Raw genomic sequence first — 16833 nt, 5'->3', positions numbered from 1 at the left:
TGCTACTGGAATGAGATGTGGTAAGGAAAAGAAGAGAAGCTAGTATAAAATATACATAACAAAAGTGTGCGTATTTTTCATAGGGATTTTTTAATGAGGGATTAGTTACATAGGAGCTTTAGGGATTAATTAACCAATACCTAATTAAAGCAGGGTTCTAAAGTGGATTCTCTGTAAATGTGAAAGTCATGTTGGAGGAGAAAAAGTAGAAAAATGTAACGATGTAAAGTAATGGGTCATTCCTAAACTGAGGCAATATACTACATCAAAATGAATGAGGAAAAATCCAGGAAAAAAAAAAATCTCGAAAAGTGGGAGCAGGAGGTTGTTGCTGTCTCTATTGCTTTTGGTTTTAGTAGATAAAATTCCTAATTTATTTGGCCCATACTTTGAACTGTGTTTACCAAGTACACTTTGAAAAGTGATCCATTTGAACAGTGAGGCTTCCTCTACAGGGGCTGGAGTATCTTGTGTTCTCAATTTGACTCCCTGAGGACAGGGCACAAGACACCTAAGATGAAGCACTGAAGCTGAAGTCTACTCTCATTATTTCCCTTGATTATATGTTTAGTCTTTTATCTGTATTATCTCCATTCTGCTATCAGTTTCTCTGAGCTGATACTTTCACACATCTCCATTCTATACACTCTGTGCTCTGGTACCCTTATTTAGAGTATTTTTGAGCACAGCCACTTAGCATTTCTCTAYACTGAAAACAAGATGTCTTCCTATAGGAGCATGAAAAAATACAATGACTCTGTAAGATCACATCAACTTGTATTTTGATTTTTTGGCTATTTTCCCAAGTAGCATGTAAACAGAGCCAGTATTTTCAGGGAGAAGGAAGGAACCCTGGATAGCTTAAGCTTTTCATTTGAAAAGCAGCTTAAAAAAAATTATAAATGCATATTATAATGTGGGTCTCTTTTTTTCTTTCTTCCACCAATTTTAAGGTTAAAATGAGCCTTAATGCATTTTTATTTGAAGCTCCTATATAATATCGACTATAAAAATTCACCTTGCAATACCTTCATTGAATCTAATAATTTTTGGATGAATAAGTACAGATTTTACTTAGATAGTCTTAGCTCAAAAACTTTTATGAAGGTGCCTCCATCATTTCTCCAGGGAAGTTTCTCAAAAGGTTAATCACTATTAAAATATGTCTTTCTTCCCTTTTGAATTTGTCTACCTCCAATTTTAGCCCTTGAATTTTTTAATGGTTTTGGAAATTCATGGTCAGGTGATTTTTCAGTATGGACAAATGCTAAATTTTTKTCAAGGTCATTTCTTCTTTCCCAGGATGTTAAATGATCTTTTGTCCCTCCATATTTATGTCTTTTCATCTGACTCTAGGAAAAATGGTAGCAGACAGARCCCATTATTCCTCTTTGACTGTGACTCTCTTAAAAATGGTTTGCCTCAATTAAAAAATGACCCCTGTTTTTATCTRTCTCTTCACCAATCCTTGGTTGTTCACAAACCTTGACAGAGAATTGCTTGTATTTTCTTCACATCCCTGATAGAGACATTGAGTTGCATTGGATTGAGGCTCTGTGTTCATTCTGTGATTTCCTGTTAGTGAATACACTTTGTTATCCTCCAGTTATCACTTTGTCATCTATTGACAAGGTGCTAAATTGATCTTGAATAGTGCTAATTCCTTTAATCAGAATACTGTGTGGTAAAACCCACTTTTGCTGACCACATCAAAATGCAACAAAACTTGGTTCTTTTCACCAGGATTGATTAAACCAAGAATATATATAATCAAAGGAAAAATCTATGGTTTACTGTACTATTTCCCTGATTGTGTAGAACAGTAACAGGCTGAGGAGTACTGTTTGCACTGAAACAACAACCAATCCCAACAAAAGCTACCATGATCATGTCACTGTCTAATGTGATATTTTATTTCACTCTGGGATCAACACCGCACAGCTTTGCCTGACTAAATACAAGAGGAACATATTCAACTGTGAGAATATGTTCTGTAGAATTAAAAATAGAGAATGTACACTATCTGCTGTTCAGAAGTAATGGCAGGTTGTGTTCCACATATCTTGTGTTGTTAATTTTCACAGATAGAATAGAAGTGGCTGTCACTCCAGGAATCTTGGTGAAYTTTTATTACTGTTGCTTCAGAAAGTGGGACTTTTAAAAATTTTCTTTGCAGCAGTASTTTCTAGTGGTGATCTATCTGTTTCAAAGACACAACTATATTACTGCAGTTGAACCAGCACCTGTCACCAGGGCAGAGAAGGAGAGGTGTCCTGCTGGTGAGCCTGCAGCTGCAGCGAAGTCGCTCTCCTCCAATGAGCTTGGCTCATTTTAACCCAATTGTAATATCAGTGCACACCTCCATCCCAAAGTTACCTGTCTCCAGGGTAGGAACAGCCCTCATGGGGCATGTGCTCTGTATTTTTGTGATTGCATCTTTAATAGCAAAGTGAGGGAATTTTGCACTAATCAGTAACAAAGCTAGGCATGACAAGAGTTGCTCAAACTCCACATAAACACAAAGAAATTGTATAAAAGTAAGTTGAGAATGGGGTAAAGTCGGCAAGATTCCATTGTAACTGCATGATCAGTCCATGAACTGAACCTGTCTTCTCATCCCCAGGRATGCCAATTCAGTAAAAACTCTACTATTTGTGCTCTGGATACTTTTACTGGGGATTAGAACCTGCCTGTATATTGCTTTGGATATGTTTTTGCMGTCAGGTATTATCATCAGCAATGCTTGCCTATCAATTTTCTATTAATAARGAGAGTTATTCCACAAAATCTTAGTGTGAGTCCTTCACGGGTTGTTGCTGGCAGTGGGTAACATACTTGAATAAAGTGGAAAATCCACTGAGGGGTCCTAAAGTAAAATCCTAAAAAGTYCCTAAACCTGCTGAAAGTTTGTCCTTATGCTCTTGGTGTGTCCCTGAATAAGTCAATCGAGCCATGCTCCGATCCAGCAAGACAGGGAAACTGTCTCAAAATACGTAATTAAATAGACTAGGAAAACATGGCTTTAATAAAGAATTCAGGGAAAACCTGGGATTTGTTATACTTGCATCTGGACACCTAACGGGTTAAATGAGTAACTGTGGTAATGCTGCAATCAACAGGAAAAAGATCTTTTTCCTGAAATAGTATTTCAAGCAACTCTAAAGCTATTTCTGGTTTTAAAATTTAAGTCAGTCAAACATACCCAAAAATAACTGTTATCCCCAGAAAATTTGCAAATTATAAGATGAAAGAAGCATTGTTGACATGTGAAGCAGTTACATACATTCACCTTCCGTGGGTTTCTCTAGAGAGTTCTGTCACATCTAGTCCTCARCTTGTATGAGTTGGGGACATGTGTTCTTTTCTAGAAGAAAATACCATCTCTAACATGATSAGTGAACCAGACTTTTTATTTAAGTACAAAACATTCATGCTCTATAAACTAGAAAAATGCCTTTAAATTACCAACTTGAAAAAGTACTTTGCAGAAGCAGAGCTCTAGTTTTAGCAGTTGTTAGCACAATGGTGATGAGCTGCTAGCAAAAGATTAGACCTATTTACCTGTGTTGTTTCCTGTTTAGAGTGTCATTGCTATTGGTAATTTGAAAGAGCTTAAGAGAAGTGAGAGAGAGAAATAAAATTCAAGGTTAGAATGGCATGATAATAGAATAATGTACAGAAAGCAGTCACCAGGAGGGAAAGTGATGGCTTTGAATATTTTTTTTACTGTAGTACTGGAAGTACATTAAGTGCACATGCCAACAGATAAGCTAGTTTTGGTATGAGTCAAAAAAACCCTAAAAAACAAAACATTAAAAGGGTTAGATATAGATGCTACAAAGAGACAAAACTGTAAAAGATTTATTGATATATGAACAGTAAATGTCAGAAAAATATGACAATGATACAGAAGAGATAAAATAGACATATTTATAGACTCGTGAGATGTCRTATTTCCAGTTCATATGAGGGGGATAATCTGTAAATAAAGGTTTTTTGAATGTTATGAGGAGGACTGGAAGGCCACAGATGTGCTCTGCATTTCTCCACCAGCCACGTGGAAGGAGTAGATGAAACTAAGGTACCCAGAACATTAATTTCCAAGTTGTTAATTTTAATACAGGTGCTTTGTAGCTTTTGCACAAAAGGCATCATTAAAAAGCGATTAATGTTAACACAGTATTTTGTTTACAGTAATAAGATTGCTATCTACTGAACAACAATTGGATAATTATACCAGTTGTCATTATTGGTTGCACAGATGGGAGGGTTTAAAAGAAAATTACCCGATCAAATTCTGTTATTGAGTTTTAATTCACTTTTGGATATTTTTCTTTGCTGTCTGAAATCCTTGTTAGCCAGTTTTCTTTAAAAGGGTAGGACCTTTTATAAACTTTAAATATTTCGGGGGAGGAGTGGGGCTGTCAGTCAGTGAGACATATCTCTGTTCATATTACTCAGACTAATATACACAACTGATAATGAGGATGGACATTTTTTCTGTGTCTAACTCATCAGTGACTAAAGTAAAAAAAAAAAAAAAAAAAAAAAATTAAAAAATCACAGACTCACTCAGAATGGTTGGAAGGGACTTTTGTAAGTCATTTAGTCTAATCCTGCTGCTCAGACAGGGCCACTTGGAGCACATTGCCCATGGCTGTGTCCACACAGCTTTTGAKTATTTCTGAGGAGGGAGACCCAACAACCTCTGTGGGCAAACTGTGTCAGTGCTTGGTCATCCTCACAGCAAAAAAAAATGTTTTCTGGTGTTCAGAGGAAGCCTTCTGTGGTTAAGTGTGTGTCCATTGCCTCTGGTCCTGCCACTGGGTACCGCTGACTAGAGCCTGATTCCATCTCCTCTGCAGTACCTCAATCATCCTTGTGGCCCATTTGCCTTTGCATCAAGAGCCCATTTCTGACCGATATCCATCCTGCTGTCTACCAGGACACCCAGGTCTATTTCTGCCAAACTCTTTTCAGCTCGGTAGAAGAGCTGGGGTGGGGGAACTGGGTTCCTCTTCAGATTCAGAGTTTCCTGATTTTCCTGAAGCCTCTTTCTCCAGCTGCTGAGGTCCCTCTGGATGGCAGCATGGCCCTCTGGCCATGGTATCAGCCACTGCTCCCAGTTTGGTGTCACCTGCAAATCTGCTGAGKATACCCTGACCCATCATCCTTATTATATTGATAGTTCTGAGCAGAACTGGATTCAGGATTGACCCCCAAGACACTGCTGGTCACTGGCATCAAACCAGAATTGTGCTGCTCATCAGCACCATCTGACCTCAACCAATTCAGCTAATTTTCATTCTCCTTYACTCTCTGCTCCTCTATGAAACTGGAGAAAAGGAGAGTGTCATAGGCACTACTGTAGCTCAGGCAGACCACAGCCTCGGACACCAGGCCAGTCACATCAACAAAGAAGTTTATCAAGTTGGTCAATCAAGACTTTCCAGTAATGAAGCAATGGTGAATGTTCCTGAGGGTTTGCTTGTCTTTAATGAGCCCGGAGATGGTTTGCAAGATTAGCTTCTCCAACACCTTTGTAGAGATCAAAGTCAGGGTGACTAATCTGTGGTTCCAYGGGTCTTCCTTCTTGTCCTTCTTGAAGATAGCAGTGGCATTTGCTTTTCTCGAGTCTTTCGGTTCTTCTCCAAGTCTCCCTGGTGGATCAAAAATTATGGAGAATGWCCTTGCAATGATATCTGCCACCTCCCTCAGTACTCATGGAYGCATTCCATCAGGGCCCATGAATTTATCTTCCACAAAAAGTATGTGAAAGCAAAACTTCCTGAAAGAGTAAGTTTCCTGGCTTGTTAATTTTCTGGACTGTGTATCTGTTACTCTCTGGGAAGATGTCTCATTAATTTTCCCTTGTTATGGTTGTCTAGTAGAATTATCTGTTTCCCAGCATTGTTTACAGACCTCAGATTAGCTCATTTGACCCAGTGTGCCAAACACTAAGCAGAATACAAATTAAATACCTGCATCTTTCAGACCAGGAGATGGCACAGTGTCTAATGTATATTTTTCCAAAAGTACTAAATAGTTTCGAGTATTACTGATTTCCCTCAACTTTTAATTTCTGTATTATTTCAGTACTGCAAAATAATATAACATTCTTAAGAAAACTGTCATAGCAAAATAGAAAATTGCTCATAGTTAGTCCTGGTTTGTGTCTTTATTCTGACTTTCTGAAATGAAGGGATTATGAAACAGGACAATTAGATAATAAATTAGATAAAAGAAGCCTATTGTCATTATTACTTGACCAATTATTTTAGACATAAAACAAAACTGACGGTTACGGTAGAATAAATATTTGTAGTATAGCTAACAAAAACGAATGCACATATTTGTGGATGTACAATACCAATTGATTAGTGTTTCATAAGTTTATTGGACTGAAGAGCTGGAAGACCTTCTCAGTGTCCCAAATATGCCCAGAATTGCTCAGACAATTAAGGTAGCATATTTTAGCAATTGAGTGTGTGGCTTTAGAAACGTTCCTGAATGAGGAAGACTTATATCTGTATTTTTAACTCCATAAATTTTCTATTTGTATTTTCAGTAACAAATAAATGGCTTAGAATGAGTGATACTAGAGTAATTCTTAGTGGTCCAACAAGGAAGGAGCCAAACCAACCAAAGAAAAACAACCCAAAAAATCAATACAAAACAAAAGGACAAAAATCTCTAAAAGTTACACTAGGCTTTAATTGCACAAAATGTCAGCCTTTGGGATAGCCTTCCATATTCCCAAAAAATATATTTTCTCTAAAAGGCAACAACTAATTGAGGCTTTGGTCATTTCCTGTTTCTGCAAAATGGTCTTCTGAATAAAATGCTGTAACCAGGACCAAAATATCTAAAAACCTTGTATTCCCCTACCTGAAATACCTTCAAAATAACTTGGTGTTACTAGAAAGTTTTGGCACTCAAAAACAGACACAATTATCTCAGATATTATCCAAGCTGCCTGTTAAGGAGTGTTTCATCTACAGCAACATCATAGGTGTTCCTTCTAGAAAGCCACCAAAATCCAGATTTCTTGGATCATGTGCTTTACAAAACAATTAGCTAGAATTTGTTATGCCATACCAGGAACCCCAGCTGGAAAATCAAAATGATTGAAAGTGAAAGAAGGAGAGCATTTGTTCAACGTAACATGCTCAGCTCTATGCAGATCTGTCAGTGTTCTTATGTACCTATCCTGTCTCAGATCCAAATGGGTGGGTAAACAAAAACAGAGCTCAAAAAGACACAGGTCTTTCTTTGTTCTGAAACTTTCTTTACAATAAATGTGACATGAACAATATTGATAATGGCAAACATCAGAAACACTGTCTGTGCAGTTTGTGGAGTATGAGGAAAGAGAAGAGACACCAATCCATGCAGGTCCTGTGTGTGGAGAGACGTGAGCCAGAGTTGATCCTTCACCTTTGGCTCACTGGTTGGGTGCCCACATTTGCAGTGAACAGAATAGGATTTCAGTGCCCTACATCTGAATACCGGTCTACTGAATATAAAAGTCATCAAAGTATCCTCTAACCTTACTTTGTTCAAAGCACTGCCTGATCTTCTCACAACTGTGAGATCCCTGTGCCTCTACAGAAGCAGTGTGGGTGAAAACAGACAGCAACCCTCTAGCCTCTAGATCACATTAGCTGTCTGAGTGCAGCTGCTTTCAGAAGAAACCACTCAAACAACATTGAAAATAACTCTGGGTGCTTTCATTGGTGTTTGTATGCCTGAAGATTTGATACTCTTGCAGGGGTAGGARACAAGGAAGCTGTGGACTTTTGCTGTGAAGTTGCAGGGACATAAAAACCTAAGTCTGACTTAGGCAAAAGTTACATTTTTTTACCTGTTAAATCAAGATCTGAAAAGCCAGATGTGATCTACTACTCTGAAGACACCTCTCCCTAGAAATATTTCTCTTCAGATGAATGTTCCTCACAATCCTGACGCTTGGCCTCCGCACAGTTCGTTCTAGAGTTCTGGTCTGTCCACGTGCACTGTCCTGTTTTCCATACTGGCAATACTGTGGTTTCTTCTGACTTTAAAATGCTAACTGAAGGCTGAGATCAGCTCTTTGTCACAGAGACTAGAGGTTAGAGCAATAGCCCAAGGCTTCTTAAAACATGATGTTGCCATACGGTCATTGAAAGAAATTTGTTTCTGGCACCGAACGGTGCCTTAACAGTAGCTAGCACATTGTCATTTAGATTTTATAACACCCCCAAGAAACAGATGAATCATTTTGCAATGACTTTTCCAGGATGCAAGCCTATAGATATGTAACTCATAACTAGCCTACAGAAGAATGGGAAGCAAAGCAGCTGCTGTTCAGGTTGAATCATTTCTGACAGACAAGAAGAACAGGAAACCTCTGTCAAACCTCTATAGGTTTAAAATCAAAGTGTATTTGAATAACACCATCCTGAACCCCCAGAACACAAAATGGTGCCATTATTAGCATAGGCTATATAACAACAATCGCTAGTAATAATAAAAAAAAATGCTTCTTTGTTTGTTTTCCAAATTTTTCACTTTCAGGTAAGAGGGGAAAAACCCTGTGATAATGAACTATAAAATTTAAGGCAGCTCCAGAGTTAGCAGCTAGCCAGACACRCTGAAACACAGAAAAGTAACAGTTGTTTATATTTAATCGATCTTATTGAGCCAAGAACAATATTTTAAAGAATACCTCCATTGTTCTGTGACAGAGGTGTTAACCGGGTGAATGGGATCGATCAGTGATGAGATGAAATGTAAATTGCTATTAGAGCTCTGCTACCAGCTGAACAACTAAAAGAGATAACTGTGATGAAATAGGTATAGCTGAGAAAAGATGTGGGTCCTGCTGATGATGATTACTGATATATTTGCCCCATTTTGCCAGGCAGATAAAAATCGAAAAAAAGACAGTGCTACTGCTCCTTCATGGACCTGAAAAATGAGAACTTCCCTATTGTGAGGATTGTGAGTCCTGCAAATCACCATTTCAAACTCAGTAATGCAAGCACAGAAATCACTTTAGCAGCTAGAGGGAGAGAGAGCCCAGAGATCTCCTTTTACATAGGTTCCAAATAAAAATTTACTGTCAAAGAATATGACAAAAAGTCTTGGYACATCTAACCACACAGACAAATGACTTTCTCAAGTTCTGGTTGCCCCTGAAGAGGTATCAGTCTGAGATTCCATCATCTTGCCATAACCCACCAATTGCCATGTCTCGCCACCCCACCAATTGATCTGCTTCATAAACTTTCAGTCAAAATGAATGTTTTAAACTAACTTGGCTTTCTTTCCCTGAAGGACCCATCAAATTATTATATCAGCTGGCAAATCTGAGGCAATGGTCATCCTCAACCATTCACTGCTGGGGTCCATCAAACAAGTGATGGCCTGGAGCTGATAAACTTCTGCCATGGAGTAGTTGGAGCCAAAACAGGATGTGTAGTTCCATCTTAGTTATAGAAGYATCAAATCAAAAAACAACTCAAATCTTTATTTATAAAATTTATCTTGTGTGTTCACTTTATAAATTAGCCTCGAAGAAATATTGAAAACAGACAAAATCTTACTTCTGAAATCTTAATTTGATATTTACTGGGAACTGCAAAAAGGTCTTTGACCTCAAATTCACCATTTATGATTCACTTTAGTTTTGGTCAATACAAACAGCTTTTCTGCTGAAAAGAAGCTGAACAGAATGGACAGCAGATCTCTTTTAGGACATTTATGGCATTCTGTTATCAGTAAGTGTATTAATCCTGAGGACCATTAGGAGAAAGCTGTATCACATCCAAGATAAATCAAAGGATAACAACTGAGGCGTCCAGAGAAAAATCAGACAATCAGTCCTCCAGAATGACARCAATAATTGGGTGATATAAGTTTCTATCTAGTAAAGGAAAAGTAAGAATTAAGAAGAGTAAAAAACAGCAATTTTTTAGAGACTMATACATTTAATTTTCATTTAAGGAAGAAAAAGTTTCAATTATTTAATTTCATCAAGAATAACTTTTTCTTCAGCACAGGGACACCTATGCCAGTGATTAACTATTATGATAACTGAAAGTGCAACATATCCCATAACTGAATCACAATGGATAATTATTAGGATTTTTTTTCATTCCTAAATATTTAGAACCTGTAGCCTCTTAAATTATAAAGAACTGTCTTAAATACAAACAGTCATTTATGACTGTGTACAGGTATGTATGTGGCTTCAGAAAATGATCTGATAGAGATGTAATTGCTATCATGAAAAAAAGATAATTATGCTAGAATTTAAAAAGGAACACAGATACAGCTGTTCTATTGTCCATTGAGTGTAAAATGTCCAAAACTTTTATTTTTTATCTGGATTATAACTGTTGCAGATACCTGAGGTTATGTGCAGCATTTCAGAAGGCAGTATACATGACAATTCCCAAAGAAATCAGCCTGGAAGCAGCTTCAGATTATTTATTCACAGCCATTTACTGTTTTTTAAAAAATCCCTGCACATTGTACAGTGTCTTTGTTGATCCGTATCATCCAGGTTTGCTGAGCACACAAAACTTTTTGTGTAAGAATTTGTTATACAGTAATAAGCAATCTTCTAAAATTAATTTTACCAATGAATGTTTAAAAATCAGGAAAAAAAMCCCACAAAATTTGCAGTTTGAGAGTAGATATTCTGTACACATCCATCAGATTTATTTTTTCCCAATGTTGCAAAAGGGCAAAAGTCTCTGTTGRCAGGATAACACCATGCAACCTATATATGAATGGTGCAGAAAATAACATATATACTCCTCCATGGTCTACGATTTCAAAGTAGTATCTACCATAAAGAATTAGGTAAAATTAGCTCCTCTGATATTTATATAAATATAATACACACACACAGAAACACACACACATATTTATATATATATATATACACACACACTACCTACATATGCATGCAATAAACAACAGATTAAACATTACAAGCACATTCTATTATTGTGGGGTCCTGTATAATTGAGGGCTTTTCCCCCTCCTTTCTCCAGGAACAACTTGATTACCACAGATCACCAATGCACTCGATTATTAACAAACATCTCTTATCTCATTACCTGAAAATCTTTTATCTGAAAAGAAACTAGAATGTAATTAAAAGGAGTGCAAGATGATGAAGGAAGTTGTGTGGTAAACCAGTTTATCAGAGTAAGATGTTGTTTTCACAGTGATTTATGCCTCAGAGCAAACACTGAGACTACTTGCTGTGCTCACAGCCCTTTCAGGAGACAAAAAAGCAAATCTGCCCAAATAATAGTTCTGTGACTATCATGCATAGTTGTTGCATTAGATACAATTTCACAGCAGCTTCCAATTTATGTTTCATATGGCTGCTTAATGGTTTGTTGGTTTGGGGGTTTTTGGTTTTTTCATCCCTGGTTTGCTATCAAATAAAATACAGAAGCTTTACTTTGAAATAGRATAAGGGAAACATTTAATACAATTCCCTTTTGCTATGAAGAGCGAAAATAGTCAGACTGAAATAAATTCATATTCTGTGGAAAATAAAGCAAATTTTATGAAGGGAGAACAGAATAAAAGCCTGAGAGTATTAATCTGTTGCTTTACTGACATAGTTTGGCACTGTAGTAACAGGATGATGTGTAACTTTTTGCTAATAAAAAATAGATCAGATTTGGTTATTCTCATTTGGATTGGGATGTAGCAGGAAGGGGCTAGTTCAAAGAAAGTGCATCTTACCCTGTAGCACTCCAACCAATTCATACAAAAAGCAAACTGGGAATGAGGGACGAGGAGMAGGCTGAGGTACTCAAAGGGCTGCTTCAGGCTTCAATGCCAGCCCTTCTTCCACACTTCTCGAGTGGCTGAACTTGACAGGGGATGGGGKAGCAGAGCCACTCCCACTCTAAGAGAAGATTGAGCTCATGACCGCCTGTGGGACCCGACACGATTGAGGCGATCAGCAGATGAGTTACCAAGCCACTTTCCTTGGTATTTGGTATGAGCTGCTCAGCATGGAAAAACAGAAAACTCCATTCCCCCAAACTCATTTGGGCCTCTCAGCACTTAAAGGAGGCTATTGAAAGATGGGGACAGATGTTTTAGCAGGGCTGGTTGTGATAGGTCAAGGAGTAATGTTTTTCAAACTGAAAGAATGTATGTTTAGACTACATGCAGAGAAAAAAAAAAAAGATGAAGGTGGTGAAACAGTGGAATAGGTTGCCCCATCTCTGAAAATATTCAAAGTCAGGCTCACCAGKGGTTTGAACAATGCAATCTATCTGAACATGTCCCTTCTCATTACAGGAGGGATTGGACTATGTGACTTTTCAAAACGCCTTCCAACCTAAATGATTCCATGTTCCTATGACTAAAACTAGTCAACCTTTTGTGATTTAGGAAAGGTTTGTACACCAAAGCAGAAAAGCAACTATTACTAGATGGTCTGACTGACTCTAACTTTTGTTCCTATATAACCACCACCAATTTGCTTTGTCTATTTTCCTTAAGAAATACTGTAATAAAATCAGCCATTACTTGAAACTCCCAAGTTAATCTTCTGAGATTAAAAGTTTCTCCCACCTTTCTTGGTCTACTAGTTCAGCATGAAAAATGTTGCATCTCTTTCTACAGTGAGTTTTGAAATGAGAAAACAATGTTTCACATTATATCTGGCTACTTCCAGCGCTCCAACCCAAATAACCATCAATAATAAGATGAATGACAAGCCTTTGGAGTGAATCTAGCATGAGAAGTGAATATAGGCCACCAGAGCTATTGCTGTTTATTGTGCCTCCATTTCACACCACTGAGCATGCTGATGCAGCATTAATTAATAATCTGTTCTGGATAAAAATCCTCTGTTACAACTTGCATTATAATATTTTTGYATCATGTTATATGTCATTAGAGTCGGCATAATGATAATACCCACTTTGTAATGGAAATAGTTTTAATTGAAAGAGTATTAAAACAACATGGTACACGAATAAAGTGTTATTTGGTATATATTCACTGAGGGATTGCTGGAAGGCAGAACACAGAAGGATGAGGAGAAGGCTGCAAATACAACTACTCTGACTCCCTTAATAAAATCATGATATCTATTTTGATTGATATCTGTCTTACCACCTTTAATCTTAACTTTTTCCTGCATCTTCTTCTCTGCAAGTTGTTGTTTCTTTTTAATACAGGTTCATGTTCTTATGAAGCTGCACAAAATACATAGAAATTTTAAACAAATTCTGGGATTTGTACTTAATTTGTCAATGAAGAAGGATGATGGGACTTTACAGAGRGAGCTGTGTGAGGACTGTGTGATATAAGTGATAAATTTGCAGGGATTCCCACAAAGAAAKAATTTGTTCATGTTGTAAAACATACAAACAAGGACTGGACTATATCCCTTCTGTTACATTAAGTGTGAATCCTAGAATCCATTTGCCATTTTTTAAGCTGTGAAGGCAGTTTTGCAAGGCTTCATGTCAAACTCTTTTCTCAWGAAGGGAGAAAGGAAGTTGTTTTTCTATTTGTCTGCATTCTTTACCTGCCTGATGGCATTCAGTGGGGTTTGATGTAGATCTTTAATATACAAATATGGTTCCTATGTAGCTAGGAGGCTGCTGACTAAAGGGGGTTAGGGACTATTATGGGATGCAGAGGGAAGAGCCCAGCCTTGCAGTCCAATAAAACTTGTACTATGGCTGGTTGTGGTAGGTAAATATAAATCATTAACAATATGTGTCAGATCTCTGTAGATGCAGAAAATCATATAAATTATGCTGACAATTTGTTGCTATTTGATAATTTTAGCCCTATCAGATCAAGCAGTCAGATAACATGGATTACTGAGGGTACCACTTGGCTGTAACTTCTGTCAAGCTGCCTCTAAATACAGCATTAGGTGAAAGAGTCACTTATCTCTGTCTTTTGTGGGGCAGTGAACAATAAACATCTGACTGCTTAAGTGATTTTCTGATGTCCTCAGAGTGTGAATGTGCTTTTATGCCTTTAGAAGATTATTCTGGGCTTGGTGCTGTATTAGGYGGTCATCAGCTCCTCGTGCTGAGCATGTCCAGGTGTCATTTCTCCTACTGCCCTCAATAACAGAGGCCCCCAAAGCACATACACCCGAATGACAAATGGGGTGGTTAGTACTTCTGACAGCACATATCCACCTGCATCCCTTCCTAGTGGAAAGAAAAATGTTTACACTTTAGATTCATTAGGCAATTCTCATAGGTTTTGTAACAAAGGCTATACAAATACACACTAATCTGTATAAATAAATGATCCTGACAAATAAAGTAATTTGGAGTTATTATTATATTAAATATTATATTTTAGATCAATTGAAAATACTGTTTGCTAAGCTGCTTTGTACTTATTTCCAAGCCATAAATTCAGAACTGAAAATGCAATTTTTGGCTTTGGCAATGTAAAAAACATGGTTAAAAATAAATTAACTCCCACTCTTTAATGCAGAGTACTGGGAATATGGGGATGGAGGAGGTAAGCTCAGAAATCTGGATGCAGTTTCTCACTCAACACAGATGCATCATGACCTTTACACATTGGCACAACAGTATAGGATTGTTGCTACACATTTTTGGAGAYGCACTAACCTCTATTCCTATTTACTGAAGAACAAAACAAATTTAAAACATTTTTTAAAAAACCCAACTCTGCTTAAAACTAGAAGCATCATTTTTTCATTTTAAGATATGTCGTTACACTTGTCTAYTTTGCAGCAATAACTAAGACCTGTGTCCAAGATCAGAATATAAAAATGGCTAATTGTTATTCACTAATTTTTAATTATAATTCATTGCAACAGTAATCKAAGTTCATTAGAGCATCAATTTCCTAATGAATAGACATATTTGAAATACAAAACTGTTGGTATAAAAGATAAAAGAAAGAACAAAAGTGAAAAGACTTTTTTTTCCTCCTGGGTAAAATAAAACCTACTTTAATAATACTTTGCACAGGTTTAAAGGAGTTAAAATTATAACTTTATCTGTTATACATATAATTACATCACATTACCTGTCTTCAGCTAGTTCAGATTTGTTAGGAGTAACAGATGGAAATCACCCTGAGGTTAATATCTCTTCCCTTCTGAACTGCCAGCTTCCAGCAGGTTCTTTATATCCTTAATTTTGCTATATTACTGCTTGTAAATTTACACTGTAATCATTTTTCTTCCTCTTTCTTTTTCCTTGTTTCTGTGTGTGTGTGTGYGCTGTGTGTGTTTGTGTGTGTGTGTTTTTATTCTTCTTTATACATCAAGGGTATTTTATGCCTTTTTATTCATTATATTCACCATAAGTCTGGTCTTATTCTTGTCCTCATGAGTCTGCTGTTTGATCACTCTTAGAAGCATTTGCTATCAGCTTTGCATTTCTCACAGCAAGTACTCTGAAGATATCTGTTCTTTGCAGTTCATCCTTCAACATTATTTTGATTTTCACTAAAACCTTGCCAGAAATCACATGACAGTTATTTTCATGTGAAATGTTGAATGTTAAATCTCCTGTGTAAGACATTCAATGTATGCTTAAGGCATAAAATGTGTGCTCTTATACTGTGCAAGTATGAAAAGCTTTGAGTAGCTGATAATGYTGTACATCAGGGAAGTGAAGTGTTTCAGCAGTCTAAACAATCTGCCAAAATCCAGGAAGAGAGACACTGGAAAACCCCATCCCTGTTTTGCAGCAGGAAGATTGTAGACTACATTTTACCACCATGTCACAAATACTTACATATTTTGAAGTCAAAGATATTTTTAGATACCTGGATTTATACCAGTAAGTACTTCAATAAAATATGATGCACAACTTCACAGATTATCACAGAAACAAAAAGTGAACAAGATCTAGTTCACTGTACACATCCTCAGACTGTCTCTTCCTGTTAAGAAAAACCTTTTAGACAGTAGTTCTTTAAAACCCATGGAAAAAAAAAAAAAACCAAAAAACTTGAGGTGTAAAACCTAGTACAAAGCTATCATTCAATAGCTCATCAAAAGAGGATACTTTGTGTGTGTGTGTCTGTGAAAGATGAGTGTGAAAAGTATCAGAATTAYTATCTCTATGGGAAAGATAGTGCACAGACGGCTACACATTTCTGATAAGCTTAGTTTCCAATATTCTTCTCAGAAGAATTTAGCACTCTTGATGTGGCATACAGAGCCAATTTTACTTTCACTTTTTTTTTTTTTTACTTTTACTTTCATACAGAGCCACTTTTACTTTATACTCTTTACAAGTATATTCTTTGAGCTGCAAAGTTAAGTGCTCAGAAAACGCCATGGAAGGGCAGGACTACGTGTGTTAGTGTAAACCTAMTTCTGTATATTAATATTAAAATACAGTCATGCATTACCCAGGCAACATTGAGTTCTTTTCAACACTTGTCTGCAACACCAAAAATTAGGGGGTTTACAGTGTAAAATTTCATTGGTTTAATCAGATGCAAAACCACACACTTGATATCAAGTCTTTGTAATGCAAGGTTCACCACATCTGTAGCACTTGAATCACTGGAATAACAGGTTTATGTTATTCTGTGCAGACTACAATTAAAGGAAGAACACTTAGCCTCAAWATTTCATGAATACATGCTGAGAGGAAAAGGTGATGGGAAAGAAAAACTTTAGGTGCTATTTCAGGTTCTAATGAAAATTACATGTTGGTGTTCATAGCTCATTGCAGCATTTCACAAAAACTTTACCCCCATGCCTCCTTTCTTCTCAGATCTTCTATGCAGCCTCTTCCTTCCTCAGTTCTTGGTTAGTCATTCCAAATCCAGGGTTTT

This window comes from Malurus melanocephalus, unplaced genomic scaffold (assembly GCF_030028575.1).
Source record: "Malurus melanocephalus ecotype Western Australia unplaced genomic scaffold, MMel_1.1 scaffold_1, whole genome shotgun sequence".
In the NCBI taxonomy this organism is placed as follows: domain Eukaryota; kingdom Metazoa; phylum Chordata; class Aves; order Passeriformes; family Maluridae; genus Malurus; species Malurus melanocephalus.
The sequence above is the reverse complement of the archived record's forward strand: the minus strand, read 5'-3'. Positions refer to the sequence as shown.